The 17,125-nt window shown below is 48.6% G+C and overlaps 1 protein-coding gene across 1 annotated transcript in view; it reads left to right on the top strand.

Moving 5' to 3' along the window:
- Window positions 1–3,571: 3,571 nt before the first annotated feature.
- Window positions 3,572–17,125, top strand: part of ARFIP1 (ADP ribosylation factor interacting protein 1) — a 183,831-nt gene continuing 170,277 nt past the window's right edge. The window contains exon 1 of the mRNA XM_044300343.1: window positions 3,572–3,719. The gene's annotated coding sequence lies outside the window, so the exon portion shown is untranslated. The remainder of the gene's footprint in view (window positions 3,720–17,125) is intronic.

Raw genomic sequence — 17,125 nt, 5'->3', positions numbered from 1 at the left:
TGCAGTTTTACTGAGCGGCGGCCTACAAATACTTCAGTGCCCGAGTAGTTCACCTGCAGGAACCCTACATCCCTCTCCACAGAGAACCACAATACAGTTCCAGTACGCCGGGTCAGTTTGGGGTCTCCTGGCTGGGGGCTATCGATGACCTGCTTTACCCATTCTTCAACCGCGGATTATATTCCCAAGCGGTCTGGGCAAAGGCCGTTATTTCATGGGGCACCTCAGGGTTAAGGCTTCTTAACTTCTCATAGCTGAGCGGCGGAGTGGAATCACCAGCTGCCTCCGCTGCACCAGTAGGTGGCTGTGGCTTTGCTGGCGTAAGGCTGATGGCAGGTGCTGGGGTTTCTGGACGCGGTACAGGGGAGGACCGGGCCTGGGCCTCAGGGAGCGGGGCATCTCCTACCTGATGTCACAGCCAGTTCCGGTGCCTCCTGGATGTGATCATGGGACTCTGGCACCATCTTCGCCTCAGTCAGCGACTTGTCAGTGTTGATGGGTGCAGCGTCAGCGGCGTCCTCTACGGGAACAGTCTTGATGTCGACCTCCATCTTCACAGGCACGTCGTCTTCCGCGGGGGCACTTGACTCAGCGGAGGGATCCACGGCCTCCGGGAACTTGATTAAATCCTGGCTCTTCACATCAGGGATCGGGTCATCAGCGGCGGCTTTCTCCGACTCCTCTGGAATGCTGGCCAGGGTAGATGATGCTGGGCCTTTGGGCACGGAGGGATCCACTGCCTCCAGACCTCATTCCACCTGGGACGTGGGTAGGCCATGTTTGCTGTTCTTCTGAACACACTGATTGCCAGAACTAAGGGAGGGGCGCAGAGGGTGGAGTCTTTATCACCTCGGGTCCCAATAACAAGTTCATGGAGGGCAGTCTCTATTTTTCCCACTTCCAAAGGGGCGTATTCGTTATCTTCACGCTCTTGAGGGGGAGTTACTAGATTTTCCCGCTTCTGGGGGTCGGATTCAGCAATTTCACTCTCTTGAGAGGGCGTTATTTTGTTCCTTTGTTTCTGGGCATGAAGATGAAGCGCCATTTTAACGAATATGGCAAATTTCACAATGTCGAATTAACTCTTTGAATGCTGGAGCGCATGTCTAGCGCTTTCTGGCACAGCAATGCAGTCACTTTTCAGGGTCTTTGCACAAGTGTCAGCGCTTGCAGTACTGTGAAACATGCAATGGGATCCGTTCACACACACAATTGGATTCGGATCTGTTAGCAGAGATGGACACACAATTCAATCCGATCCTGTTCGTGACTCCACTTAAATGCAATGAGCAGGACACTGGGTCAGTGGGGTTGCTATGCAGTGGGTCAGTATATATGTGTAATAGTTTGTGACGCCAATTGCAGCTTGCGCAGGTACTATAGCAGGGCCCTTAAAGATGTTATCGCTCATATGCCAGAGGGGGATAATGTCTCTGTGTAGTGTCAACGGTGTCTCCTACCTTGGTGGTACGGCTGGACTCCTGAATCCTGGCTCACTTGCATTAAAGGGACTCTGTCACCACTTTCTAACCCCCACTTTTAAAACTATAGTTCTGTCCATGGAGCCCCTGTGATTTCAATGGTGTTGTTATATGCGAAATCCGCAGGCTCGTTTTGATAAAAAAACCTTTAATCTAACCTGTCAGTCATGAGGATAAGGTGCCCAGAGCGTTTCTCCCGGTCTGAACATGCCGCTCTCCGCCGCCGCCGTTGGTGCCCAGCTCCTCCTCTGATCCTTTCTGCGCCGCCTGAATGTGAAGAAATACGCCTCCGGCTCTCCCTCAGTCCCCCCTCCTTTTCTAAAATTTCGCGCGTGCGCACAGGCCTGTGCCTGATGCGCCCGTGCAGACTTTTCGATTCAGCCTCAATGAGCGAAGTGCGCATGCGCACGCGCATGCGCACTTCGCTCAACCTCCCGCTGACGCGAACACTGCTGCACGCGCGGGATCTTAGAAAAGAAGGAGGGGGGACTGAGGGAGAGCCGGAGGCGTATTTCTTCCCATTCAGGCGGCGCTAATTCAAGGCAGAGGAGGAGCTGGGCACCAACGGCGACGGCGGCGGGCGGCATGTTCAGACCAGGAGAAACGCCCTGGGCACCTTATCCTCATGAGTGACAGGTTAGATAAAAGTTTTTTTTATCAAAACGAGCCTTCGGATTTCGCATATAACAACACCATTGTAATCACAGGGGCTCCATGGACAGAACTATAGTTTTAAAAGTGGGGGTTAGAAAGTGGTGACAGAGTCCCTTTAAAATTCAGTGCGGTTAGCAGGAGTTTTGATGAAATAATTGAGATCCAGTCTGGTAATAAAGTCCAACTTGAGTTTACTGAATGGAAGCTTTGATCCATACAAGGTACAGCATAAGTCTTGGGTCCCAGCAGGTTTTGGCAATATGTGACAGGAATTTATCTATTCTGCTTCTTGTACATACGCCTAGTAGAGTCTGGCAGGTATCTATCTTCTGCTCTGTCTTTAGTCTGCTTAGTTTGGGCCTGACTAGCTGAGGAGGTACTTATCTTCTCCTGGTCTTGGGATCTGTACTCACAGGACTGCTCGCAGGGTATGATGGTGTCTTCCTGGAGATCTATAGTTCTGTGGATGGCTGCTTCTCTGGTCATCCAGCTGAGGTAGATGACTCAGGCTGGGAGGATGGATCTCTGCCTCAGCCGAGGCAGAATCCAGGGTTGGGGTCCCTGATTCTAGGAGCCCCTACTAACACATCCTATCCCAGCAGGGGGCTGGTTCACACTGCCTAGACCTTTCCTTCCTCCCCATGAGGTAGGAAGTGGGAACATTCAATTTCTCCTCAGAAAGGGGGGAGCTAACCTGGAATGGACTATTCCAGGCTAGATACTAACTATAACCTGCTACACGCTGCTGCCACCCGCTGGTGCACATGGAAAACCACAGCAGTAATACAAAACAGGCATGGCAAATGCACACAAGGAACAATGCAAAGCAAGATTACACTGGATCATAATAAATATACACTTAACATTATGTAGCCGGGTGACAGTAGTTTTAGTGACATACTCTGGGATGTTACGCATATGCAAATTAACCTGAAATAAGTCCTGTCCCTGACTCATCTCACTTACAGGACTCATCTCAGGGTAATTTGCATATGTATCAAATAGTTTTTTATATAAAATAAAAGCACACAGAGCTATGGGGGCTGGGTATTGCGGATGTGCTAGCGGCCATCTAGCAACCCAGGTCCTCAGCTCTATACACAAAATCCATACGACAGGTTCCCTTTAAACCACACCCCATTTAGAATAGTCGCAAATCGGTAGTTAATAGGGGCTGTTTTTTTATTATGGAAGTGTCCTTTTAAGATGTCCTCCAAACATGCAAATATTTCATAAAAATATTTCATTTTAAAACGCATCAATAAAGGAAACTATAGGGAACGTCATCCAAACGTGCAAATTCTCTTCCCACCAGCAGAGGGCGGCAACGCCTATCAACTAGTCTGACGCGCCGCCATGTTTGTAGAGGGTGATACACGTCAGACAGTGACTTCAGGGGGAAATCCGGAACATAGAGTTGATAGTTCACGGCTAGAGAGGCCGGCTAAGTGGCTACACTTCCGGGTGGTGTTGGAAGTGTCTGTAGGGTTGTTGGGTCATTCAGCTGGTGTGACAGGAAGACCGGGAGGTAGGGGAGCCGGTGCGGACGCCGACACGTGGGGGAGGGACAGCCAGCATTAGCAGGTAAGAAGGTGGATGTGGCCATTACTTGTGTCATGGAAGCAACAGGTAGGCGGGGAGTGTGCACCTGTATGGAGGGAGCTGGTGGTCACCCAGTACTTTCCACCTCCTCTGTGCACAGACTGTCACCCTGCACCCATGTAGTCCAAGGTCTGTTTAAATGGCATCTGCCCTCAGCCAATCAGAAGTGGCTCACGTGTGCCCTGAGTATTTAGGCTCCTTCACCAGAAGTGGGTGCTCCTGGGGTGAGAGTGGGTGCTCCTAGTCCTTGTTACTGCCGGCAGTGTGTGCACACCCCGGTGAGATGCTGTGTGGTGGGCGCCGGTGCCGGATCTACGCCGTTCCATCTATAGTGTCGTTATCGGAACTGGTTACTGTAGATGTGTCGGTGCCAGACCTACCCCTGAACGGTTGATCAGTGGGTTGTTTGACTACCCCCATCAATCCGATAGCCTATCCCCAGGATCTATATCAATATAAAAATCCCTTCAAATCCTTTTGCACAGGACCGTAGTTTCTGTCCACATTTTTTGCTAATCGGATGCGGAGCTAATCGGATGCGGACCCGTTCATTTCAATGTGGCGGCATAGGACACACGCACGCTCGGCGGGGTGAACGGGAGAATGCACTATATACCAGTGGAGATTACATGGCGGGTGTTGGATACGTCGCAGTGTGATGAAAGTACAGGTATCCTAATCCCATGCTGGTTGTATGAGGCGTTAGGGCCACAGTGTTCATCTGCAGAGGAAGGAACGGAGCCAAGTTCTCGCCGTAGGGTCCTTACACGAAATGCCCCCAACCTTTTACTACTGGGTATAGGCAGAGTGGGCTTCACTCTTGTAGTCCTATGTAGGGGTTAATCGCGCACTGTACAGTTATCACGTTTGTGCTTTATAGCTGCAGCTTACTGGAGGACAACTAAGAGCTAAGGTTTATGAGTGTTTTACCAAAAAGATAAGGAAAAGGAAGTAGCTGAGAGAAGCAGGATATTCAGAGTCCTGGCGAAGGTAGGCAACGTTTCCTGCTGCCAGATCACAGCGTGGGAGGGTCCTGAAATCTGCTGCCGGGGAATTAAAGGTTAATATATTGTTTTATTTTATGAGCAGATTTATAAAAGTCAGCTTTTTCCTTTTATTCTTTATTTTGTATTTTGTAAATCAGTGTTGGTCCCATTAACGAGGCGTATCTTTTCCGGAGAATGAACATGGTCCGACAACCAGGACCCCCGCGGATCAGCTGTTGGGCGCCATGGCCTCTTCCTAGGCCATGTTACATCACCGTTCGCCTGTCACATAGTCTAGTTGCAGCTCAGCCCCGTTCAAGTCAATGGGTCTGAGCTGCAATTCCAAGCACTGCCGCTATACGATGTACAGCGCTGTGCGCGGAGAGATTCCGGTAGACGGCTGCGCATCTCTGAAACAGCTGATTGGTGGGGGTACTGGGACTCGGACCCCTGTGATGTGATAGTGATGACCTATCCAGATGATAGGTCATTATGATCCATTCCTGGAGAGCCCCTTTATACAGGAGCGGTTCCCTTTCAGGACACATGCACACAGTGCTTATTATGTCCAGACTTTTGACTGGGAAATCCACGGAGTGATACAGTACCAGTTAAGTAGAAGACATTTGTGACTTGTGGTGCAGATCTTGAAATCCGCTCCATGTCAATTGTGTGGATTTTCAGTACAGATTTCACCTTTTGGAATGAGGTGAAAAAGGGCCAAAATCTGTGAAAAAATCCACAAGTAACACAAGCAGATTTTGGTGCAGAAATGCAGTAAAATCTGCACAAAAATCCAGATAATCTGCACTGCTGTGTGCATGTTCCCTAATGCCTCAGTCACACGTCAGTGTTCGGTCAGTGATTTTTAATCCAAAACCAGGTGCGGCTGTAAACACAGAACAGGTGCAGATCTTTCCCTTAGGCCTCATGCACACAACAGTATTTTTTCATGGTCCGCAAAAACGGGGTCTGTAGGTCCGTGATCCGTGACCGTTTTTTCGTCCGTGGGTCTTCCTTGATTTTTGGAGGATCCACGGACATGAAAAAAAAAGTCGTTTTGGTGTCCGCCTGGCCGTGCGGAGCCAAACGGATCCGTCCTGAATTACAATGCAAGTCAATGGGGACGGATCCGTTTGACGTTAACACAATATGGTGCATTCGCAAGCGGATCCAACCCCATTGACTTTCAATGTAAAGTCAGGAGTCCCTTTACTTTCACACTTGCGTTCAGAGCAGATCCGTCTGAGACGGATCCGCTTATATAATGCAGACGGTGGGTCCGTTCAGAACGGATCCGTCTGCATTATATTGTTAAAACATTTCTAAGTGTGAAAGTAGCCTCAGACGGATCCGTCAAGACTTTACATTGAAAGTCAATGGGGGACGGATCCGTTTGAAAATTGAGCCATACTGTGTCATTTTCAAACGGATCCGTCCCCATTGACTTACATTGTAAGTCTGGACGGATCCGCTTGCCTCCGCACGGCCAGGCGGACACCCGAATGCTGCAAGCAGCGTTCAGGTGTCCGCCTGCTGAGCGGAGGCTGAACGCTGCCAAACTGATGCATTCTGAGCGGATCCGCGTCCACTCAGAATGCATTAGGGCTGGACGGATGCGTTTGAGGCCGCTTGTGAGCCCCTTCAAACGGAGCTCACAAGCGGACAACCGAACATTTTAACTTGAAGCGTCCCCATCACCATGGGAACGCCTCTGTTAGAATATACTGTCGGATATGAGCTACATCGTGAAACTCAGATCTGACAGTATATTCTAACACAGGCGTTCCCATGGTGATGAGGACGCTTCAGGTTAGAATATACAAAAAAACTGTGTACATGACTGCCCCCTGCTGCCTGGCAGGTGCTGCAAGGCAGCAGGGGGCAGACCCCCCCCCCCCCTGTTTTTAACTCATTGGTGGCCAGTGGGGCCCCCTCCTCCCTCCCCTGTAGTTAACTCATTGGTGGCCAGTGTGCGCCCCCGCCCCCCCTCCCTCCCTCTATTGTAATAATAGCATTGGTGGCAGTGTAGGAGGAGCTCCCGGCCGGACGCAGACATCGCAGCAGCCAGCAGGTAAGTATGATGCTTCTACTATTGCTAAGGCTAAGTAACCATGGCAACCAGGACTGCAGTAGTGTCCTCGTCGCCATGGTTACCGATCGGAGCCCCAGCGATTTAAACTGGGACTCCGATCGGAACTCCGCTGCCACCAATGATCGGGGGGGGGGAGGGGAGGCCGCACACTGCCACCAATGTATTAAAACAATAGAGGGAGGAAGGGGGGGGGGCGCACACTGCCACCAATGTTAATGCAGCACCTGAGGGGTTAATTGTACGGATCACGGCCCCCTGTAAGAGATCGGGTGCTGCCAGGCAGCAGGGGGCAGTCTTGTACACAGTTTGTAGTGTATTCTAACTAGAAGCGTCCCCATCACCATGGGAACGCCTCTGTGTTAGAATATACTGTTGGATCTGAGTTTTCACGAAGTGAAAACTCGGCTATGAAAAAGCTTTTATGCAGACGGATCTTCGGATCCGTCTGTATGAAAGTAACCTACGGCCACAGATGCCAATCTTGTGTGCATCCGTGTTCTTTCACGGACCCATTGACTTGAATGGGTCCGTGAACCGTTGTCCGTCAAAAAAATAGGACAGGTCATATTTTTTTGATGGACAGGATACACGGATCATGGTCTCGGGTGCAAAATGGTGCATTTTCTGATTTTTCCACGGACCCATTGAAAGTCAATGGGTCCGCGGAAAAAAACTGAAAACGGCACAACGGACACGGATGCACACAACGGTCGTGTGCATGAGGCCTTACACTTTGTCTGTGGAGGCTCCGCTCCTGGTTTTGGCTCACAATCACTGATGGAAATCACTGACCAAACACTGATGTGTGAATGAGGCTTCATTCATCCCGCAGATTAAATATTTTTTCTCCTGAGCTCCAGACAGAAATCAGTGGGTTTTTTTTTTTTTTCCCTGATGCTTCATCATTTACTTCCATTGGAATCAGATTGGGAATGGATTTAACTAAATTCTCATCTAATCCTGAGCATGTGAAGAGACTGCGCAGGAGTATTATAACAGTGCTTGAATGGGAACTGCAGCAGCAATGCAGATGTGTTGCTGCAGTCGCCATAAAGCTATGGTTGTACAGGACATGTAGTTAAAAGGGTTATTTGCCCTTTTACTACTGATGACCTATCCTCAGGATAAGTCATCAGTATCTGATAGGTGGGATCTGACCCCCGGGACCCCCGCCCATCGGCTGTTTGAGAAGGCACTGGAGCTCCTGTGAGTGCTGCAGCCTTCTCCCAGTCCATACATTGTACAGCAGCTGTGCTTGGTATTGCAGGTCAGTCCCATTCACTTAAAGGGAACCTGTCACCGGGATTTGATGTATAGAGCTGAGGACATGGGCTGCTAGATGGCCGCTAGCGCATCCGCAATACCCAGTCCCCATAGCTCTGTGTGCTTTTATTGTGAAAAAAAAAGATTTGATCTATATTACCCTGAGATGAGTCCTGTACGTGAGATGAGTCTAGCACTGCCCCGCATCCTCAGAATCTCCTCCTTGCTCCATGACGTCAGACTGCCAGAGCGCCGTAAGCTAGCGCATGCGCAGTGTCCTCAGTGTTCCTTCCCTGTGCTGGCATCAGTCTCAGGGAAGGTACAGCGCATGCGCTAGCTTGCGCATCGCAAGATTACGGCGCTCTGGCTGTCTGACGTCGGGGAGCAAGGAGGAGATTTTGAGGATGCGGGGCGGTGCTGGGCTCGTCTCACGCACAGGACTCATCTCAGGGTAATTTGCATATAGATCAAATCTTTATTTTTTTTCACAATAAAAGCACACAGAGCTATGGGGACTGGGTATTGTGGATGTGCTAGCGGCCATCTAGCAGCCCATGTCCTCAGCTCTATACACAAAATCCCGATGACAAGCTGCGCCTAGGCCACGTGAGTGATGAACGTGTTGTCTCTGGCCTAGAGAAAGCAGTGAGAAGGCTGTGGCGCTCACAGGAGTGCTGGTGCCTTCTCAATCAGCTGATCGGCAGAGGTCCTCCAATCAGATACTGACCTATTTCTGTCCTAACTTCCGTACATGTCCAGGAGTAATTTATCTGTAAGGCAATGTTTGCATTTTTTTTTATTATTAATTAGTGTTTTTTTTGTTTTTTACTGTTTATTGCTGAACATACCCATAGACCCCATTCATGCAGCAAATGCCAAATCTATTAGACCCCTCAGGCAACATCCATGCGGATTCTGCAGACGGATTCAGAACCATTCAACTTGACAGTGCTGCTTCTGTGTGGTTATGTGCATCCGTTACGCACTGACCTTCCCGATTGGCGGCCCGCGATATGGGCACGGCCAATCACTTGCCATATTCTTATATTGCAGCATTTTGCAGCATTTTGTGTAGGAAGAGCCGTGTTGTGATTTTGGAGCATGCCGAGTGTGGGAGGAAATGTGCCCACAAGTAAGAGCTCTGTTTCTCGCTGCATCCTATGCCTCCATTCTTGTAAATGTGACAGGACGTCCTTGCTAGAAGATTTAATTCTAGGAGATCTCAAGAAGAGGGACCCAAAGCCATTGGAGAGCAAGCCTCTCATGCTCCCCCCTCCCCTCCGTTCACCGCTATGGGACTCTGCTATGGTGAATGGAGAGCATGTGCGGCCTGTGCTGCATTCACCCCAAGGCTCCGTTCTTAAGATAGAAGAGGTTCCTAGAGGTGTGACCTGCACCTTTCAGACATAAATATCAAGATGGGACAACCCCTTTAATAGACTTTACAGAGGACTTCCACTTAGGCCTCATGCACACGACCGTTGTGTGCATCCGCGGCCGTTGTTCCGTTTTCCGTTTTTTTTCGCGGACCCATTGACTTTCAATGGGTCCGTGGAAAAATCTGAAAATGCACCGTTTGGCTTCCGCGTCCGTGATCCGTTTTTCCAGTCCGTGAAAAAAATAGGACCTGTCCTATTTTTTTCACTGACAACGGTTCACGGACCCATTCAAGTCAATGGGTCCGTGAAAAATCACGGATGCACACAAGATAGTGATCCGTGTCCGTGATCCGTGTCCGTGATCCGTGTCCGTGATCCGTGTCCGTGATCCGTGTCCGTGATCCGTGTCCGTGATCCGTGTCCGTGATCCGTGTCCGTGATCCGTGTCCGTTTTTCCTATCATTTTCAATGCAAACTTGACTTAGTTTTTTTTTTTCACTTTTCATGTCCGTGGATCCTCCAAAAATCAAGGAAGACCCACGGAAGAAAAAACGGTCACGGAACAACGGAAATCCGTTTTGCGGACCGCAAAAAAAAACGGTCGTGTGCATGAGGCCTTAAAAAGATGGTTTATTATCTATAGCACGTGCAGGTGATCAAAGTTTGGTAATGTTTTTTACTTTTCGTGTGCTGCCTGACATATCGACAGTGTTCTGTTTTCATCTTGGCCCCCACAGTGAAGCGTTTGGGGTGAGGCGGGGCATGGGTAGTACTGTCTGCTCTCCTGAGTTGTATTCGTCATAAAAAATAATTCTAGAGCATCTTTTCTTAGAGCTTTGTTATTCCTCCTAGAAATTTATGAATAAATTGACAGCTGTCTGTATTTTGCAGGACTGGTGCGGACCCATTCATTTTCAATGGGGCCGCAAAAGATCTGGACAGCACACCGTGTGCTGTCCGCATCCGCACTTATGTTCCGCCTCATTAACGAAGCAGAGTTCCGACAGTTCCGAGTAATTCGACACAAAAATCCTCAATGTAAATTTTTTGCATCGAGGATTCGTTTGTGTCATGTGACCACAGAGCGGGAGTGAAGAGCTTGCGATTACTCCCGCTCCGTGGCAATACCCACCTTTCCAGCAGCGGCCCTCCGGACACTCCACGGCATGTCCGTGGCCCCACGCTGCACTGACCTCCTGACATACACACCCTGTGACCTGACGCGCTGAGTGACGACAGGCCCAGAGCAGCGCAGAACGATGGAGTGTCGGCGGTGCCACTGCTGGAAAGCTAAGTTGGTGACAGTGAGGGGGTGGGGGCGTGACTAAGGCCGGGCGCCTTAGTCACGACTGCACAGAGTCATAGCAACCAATGACGCTGTGCACTCCAGGTGTCAGGAGGAGGGCAGGCTGCATGGACAGGCACAGCTCTGGGTGCTGGGACAGAAGCTCTGTGTGGTACAGTAGTTGCAGCTCCAGCTTACAGGGGGCGTGTCCTCGAGTCGAGATCCCAGAATAATACAAGAAAGGAAGTAAAAAGGTGCCCATAAATAGTGCCAGCCAGGGTGCACTGCCCACAATAGAAAAAAGGGTGTCAGAGTGCTTCTATGACTAGTGCAAGTTTGTGTCACCATATATAATGGCAACTAGAGCACCCTTCTGTATAGTGCCAACCCGAGTGCTCCCATGAATGGCTCCAACCAGAGAATCGCCATGAATAGTTCCAGTCAAAAGGCCACCAGGAGCAGTGCCCCCACAGTAACCCCATCAATAGTGCCAGTGGCAGAGCTGATGCCACCGGGGTGGGGGAGAGCTGATGCCACCGGGGTGGGGGAGAGCTGATGCCACCGGGGGATAGTGGATTTGATGGCACTGGGAGGAACTGATGCACTTGGGCTGATTGCACAGGGGGTAACAAAGGGTGTTGTCTATTAAGTCTATTAATTTTTTATTAGATTAGTCAATTAATCATAAAAAATAATCGATAGAATACTCAGTTTCTAAAATAATTGTTTACTGCAGCCTGATTCACTGAACCCTACTCGTGATACTGCGAGCAGCCTGCTAGGCCTTAACGTGCTACCATGCCCTGCAGCGTCTCCGGACTTGTCTCCCGTCGATCACATTTGGGATGTCATTGCTCAGTAATTGCAAAAGGAGCTGCCAGCAGCAAGATTTCCTTGTATTTCTTTCTTTTAGGGTATGACCTGTATTTGCAGTAGGAGGCACAGCAGAAATCATTGTTGGTCCCATTTAGCGGGACATATCATTTCTGGAGAATGAACATGGTCCGACAACCAGGACCCCCGCAGATCAGCAGTTAGGAGAGGCCAGTGCTCTGAGCGCCATGGCCTCCTCCTAGGCCATGTGACATCACTGTACATCGGTCACATGGCGTACGCTCAAGTCTAGGGTCTGAGCTGCAATACCAAGCACTGCCACTATACGATGTAAGGCGCTGTGCTTGGAGAGATGCCGGGAGATGGCTGCGTTCACCAGAGCTCCGTTGAGTGCTGCATATCTCTGAAAGAGTTGACTGGTGGGACTGGGACTTGGACCCCTGCCCATGTGACAGTGATGACCGATCATGAGGATAGGTCATTATTATCGCTAACTGGATAGCCCCTTTTTACATGACCGGTTCTCTTTCAGGCCACATGCACATGGTGCGTATTATTATGTGCAGATTTTTGAGTAGAAAATCCAGAGTAATACAGTACCAGTTTTTAGATTACATTTTTGACTTGTGGTGCAGATCTTGAAATCCGCAGCATGACAATTGTGTGGATTTTCTGTGCAAAAGGAGCTGCCAGCAGCAGATTCTGCATTCAGCGTGACAACCATTAATAACCTCATTGATGGCATGTTGAGGTGTGTACGTTTGTGTGTCTCTGCATGTGGCGCTCATACTCGATGCAAAATAAATTGAGATGTTTGGAATTTTTTTTTCCCCAATTTTTTTATTTTTTATCAGTTGCATTTTAAAGGGGTTGTCCACTCTTGTTATATAAAAGACCTATTCTCAGGATAGGTCAATAGAGATGAGTGAATTTACTATTTTGAAATTCGTTCACACTTCGTTTGGTGGTAAAAGGTGAATTGCGTTATGGATTCCGTTACCACGGACCATAACACAATTCTATGACGAAATGCATAACGGAATGGAGAGTCCTCTCCTGCATAACGGAAACGGGACAGATCTGTTTTGCAGCCCATAGACTTCTATTATGACGGAATGCCCCTAAAAGGCATTCCGTCATAGAATTGCGTTATGGTCCGTGGTAACGGAATCCATAACGCAATTCGCCTTTTACCACCAAACAAAGTGTGAACGAATTTCATAAGTGGATATTCGCTTATCTCTAGTCATCAATATCAAATCGGCGGAGGCCGGACTTCCGCCACCCCCGCTGATCAGCTGGTTGAAGGGAACGCAGGGCTTGTATGAGCGCCGCTTTCTCTTCACTCTTTACCTGCTCGCCATGGTCATTGCAGCGGTGAGCAGGTGTAATTAAAACTCCTCTGTCCTATTCATTTCAATGGGATGGCTCCTTCCTTTTAGTGCAGTGCAGGTACTCGGAGAGGTGTGGTGAGTAATTCCAGTGCTAGGACTAGGAGCACTGGGCTCACCAATCCATTTGCTCTCCTCCTGGGCCCCTTCCTGAGTCTGGGCCCTGTAGCAGCCACTTCCCCTGGCTCCATGGTAGCCTTGCCCCTGGTTGATGGCGAGCAGGTAAACAGTGAAGAGAAGGCTGCGCTCATACTAGCCCTGCGTTCCCTTCAAACAGCAGGATTCGGCCCCCCTGCTGGTCTGATGTTGATAACCCATCCTGAGGGTAGGTCATCAATATAACATGTCTACCCATCCTATGATTTCCAGAATTCCATGACTTTTCCTTCTTGGTGTTACAGTTTTGATGATGAGGAGCGTATGGGGGACCTGTTGTAGATGAAGCCGTAGAGTTTTGGGAAGGTTTCACTGCATGCTTATTACTTGTTGGATACATCAGGTTCTGTCTCAGGCTTTTCTTGTGTATTCTTATTGTGAGGCTTGGAACGTATACACTGACTGATTGTGAGGGATGTGGAGCTGTGACGCATCTGCAGCTACATCATCACTGCCGTGTACGTGTCCAGCACACCCAGCGAGACCTAGGAGGGACTGTGGGAGGAGGATGGAGTCAGATGACGGGAGAAGCCCTCGCCGGCACTTTCTTCATTCTGCTCTGTATTTAGAAATCCCAACACTCAAACTTGAGAAATATTTACAGATGTAGCAGAGCTGCGCTGGTATTCAGTAAAGCAATGTATGGGGGCTGCCACACTATAAAACATCTGCCTTGTGCTGCAGTTAATTTTTTTGCCCTTTTTTTGTGTTTTTGTTGCCTGTCATTTTTTTCCCTAGCTTTGCATTTCTCTACAGAAAAGTATGTATGTTTGATGTTATTTCCTTTGTAGATCAGTATGAAAAGAGCTTTAAAAAACACAATTGTTCAAATTTATCAAAACTAGTGCAAAGTAGAACTGGCTTAGTTGTCCATAGCAGCCAATCAGATTCCACCTTTTATTTTTCAGAACTCATTTGGAAAATTAAAGTAGGAATCTGATTGGTTGCTGTGGTCAACTACACCATTTCTACTTTACACCAGTTTGCTAAATCTCCCCCAATGTGTGTACACCATGGAAAGACTGAACACTGCCACTTTTTCAGACAGTCAAAAAATAATGGATGTCTATGGGACGAAAATGTCAGAAAATTAGGCAAAAAACATCATTCTTTTCCTTAGTTTTTTTTTAAGCAGCTCTCTCCATCTAAGGCCTCTTTCACACTTGCGTTGTCCGGATCCGGCGTGTACTCCACTTGCCGGAATTACACGCCGGATCCGGAAAAACGCAAGTGTACTGAAAGCATTTGAAGACTGGTCCGTCTTCAAAATGCTTTCAGTGTTACTATGGCACCCAGGACGCTATTAAAGTCCTGGTTGCCATAGTAGTAGTGGGGAGCGGGGGAGCGGTATACTTACAGTCCGTGCGGCTCCCGGGGCGCTCCAGAATGACGTCGGAGCGCCCCATGCGCATGGAAGACGTGCCATGCGATCACGTGATCCATGCGCTTGGGGCGCTCTGACGTCACTCTGGAGCGCCCCGGGAGCCGCACGGACGGTAAGTATACTGCTCCCCCGCTCCCCACTACACTTTACCATGGCTGCCAGGACTTTAGCGTCCCGGCAGCCATGGTCACCATTAAGAAAAAGCTAAAAGTCGCATCCGGCAATGCGCCGAAACAACGTTTAGCTTAAGGCCGGATCCGGATCAATGCCTTTCAATGGGCATTCATTCCGGATCCGGCCTTGCGGCAAGTCTTTAGGATTTTTGGCCGGAGAAAAAAGCGCAGCATGCTGCGGTATTTTCTCCGGCCAAAAAACGTTCCGTTCCGGAACTGAAGACATCCTGATGCATCCTGAACGGATTTCTCTCCATTCAGAATGCATTAGGATAAAACTGATCAGGATTCTTCCGGCATAGAGCCCGACGACGGAACTCTATGCCGGAAGAAAAGAACGCAAGTGTGAAAGAGCCCTGAGGCTCTGGTCATAAAAAGGCATAAAAATGTCTCTTATCTTTTGCACTGTTCCACTGGAAGGCTACTTTCACATCTGCGTTTTCCTTTCTAGTTTTGAGATCCGTCGGAGGATCTCAAAACCGCAGGAAATCGCATCCATTTGAACAACCGGCTGCATTCGTTCTGGACGGATCTGGTTGTATTATATCAAAAATGAACATACCGGCGTCAAATGTAAGGCCTCATGCACACAATAGTTGTTTTTCTCGGCCTCCGTTCCATTTTTTTTTACGGGTAGGATGGGGACTTATTTATTAAAATGGGTTAGCAAAAAAATGCTGATAGTTCATCCGTTTGTGTTCCGCGTCCTTTTTCCGTGTTTCCCTTCAGCAAAAAAAAAATAGTGCATGACCTACTTTTTTCACATTTGCAGACAAGGATATGCATTTATTACAAGGGATCTGTGGAAAAAAATGGATCCTCTCTCAAAAAAACGGATGCCGCATCAGGTGTCGTGTGCATGAGGCCTTAGTCAATGGGCGGCGGATCCAGCACCATTGACTTACATGGTTTTTGATGCCAGATCAAGTTACACGTGCGGGTTTGGTGTGGAAACGTAAATTATTCTGGATCTTCTGCATGTTTACCCGCACCCCATGTGCAGCTATCTGAATAGAGGAGGCGGTGTAGCTGGTTTCTCTATTCACTGTATAGCACTCATTGAATGCTATGTACTGAGGCAAGGAGACCACTTTATTAAACCACTTTATGAGGAGCTGCGGTGTGGCGGGTTTTGTCACGTCTGCAGATTTTTGGGACCTGATGATTGAAAAACAAAATATTGCTGTTGTCGCCTGACACTGCAGTGGACGCACTGTAATAGCCAAGCACGTTCCTGGGGATCTTGTATTGTTAGGAAGAGCTGGAAGAATTCACGTGGACAACTCCTCCTTTCACTGACATTTCCTTCTAGTCATATGTTCAGGGTTAGGCCTTGTCATTCTAACAAAAGATCGTATGGTATGTCGCTAACAGCCTGCTGATCAAGAAAATCTACTTTCCTGGGCAGAAAGGTGGAGAGGAAGAATGAGCAGAAGGCTGAAGGACCACTCCGGTCAAAAATGGAAAAATCATCCATCACATAGTATTTGTGTGTGCACCCTACTTTTACATTGTCCAGGCTTTCTACTCCTTTGATTTCTTGTTACTGTATTTCTGACTCCAAGGCCAGTAACTGAGTCAGCTGGATGGCAAATGCCTCGCAGCAGAACTAAGCCCCTCCCACAGCGGTAATAGCGGAGTGTGAATGATGCATCAAGGCGCCTGAGAGACATAAACCTGAGGCTGGGAATACGTCGGAGGATCTCTGTAATGGCAGTATTCAGGTGAATGAAACTTTGGGAGCACGTATAGCTCCACGACTTTCACCAAAGGATGCATTTTTAGTTTTGGCTTGGATTGGCTCTTTAAAGGACATCGGTCAGCAGATTTGTACCTGTGAAACTGGCTGACCTGTTCCATGTGCGCTTGGCAGCGGAAGGCATCTGTGTTGGTCCCATGTTCAGATGTGTCCACTTTCCTGAGAAAAATGATGTTTTAATATATGCAAATGAGCCTTTTGGAGCAACGGGGGCGTTGCCATTACACCTAGAGGCTCTGCTCTCTCTGCAACTGCTGCACCCTCTCCACTTTGATCAACAGGGCCAAGTGCGACTATGTTTTCACTGACTGGTCCTGTCAAGCGAAGAGTCAGCAGTTTCAGAGAGAACAGAGCCTCCAGGTGTAACGGCAAAGTCTGTTGCTCCCAGAGGCTCCTTTTCATATATTAAAACATAATTTTTCTCAGCAATGCGGACACACCTAAATATGGGGCCAATACAGATGCCTTCTACTGCCAAGCGCACATGTAACGGGTCAGACAGTTTTATAGATAGAAATCTGCTGACAGATGCCCTTTAAAGCTCCTGAATGGCAGCTAGCTATTGGGCTGGACTCCAAAACCTGCATTTAGAAAAAAATCATACTTGGTGCACACTGACGTTTGGTTTATGCTGTTTCTTTGGCACTTTTATTTTTTTTCTCAGGGAGTTGGTTCCTCAATAT

This window comes from Bufo gargarizans, chromosome 1 (genome assembly GCF_014858855.1).
Source record: "Bufo gargarizans isolate SCDJY-AF-19 chromosome 1, ASM1485885v1, whole genome shotgun sequence".
Lineage (NCBI taxonomy): Eukaryota > Metazoa > Chordata > Amphibia > Anura > Bufonidae > Bufo > Bufo gargarizans.
Note: the sequence above shows the minus strand (reverse complement) of the source record. Positions and strands in the feature narration are given on the sequence as shown.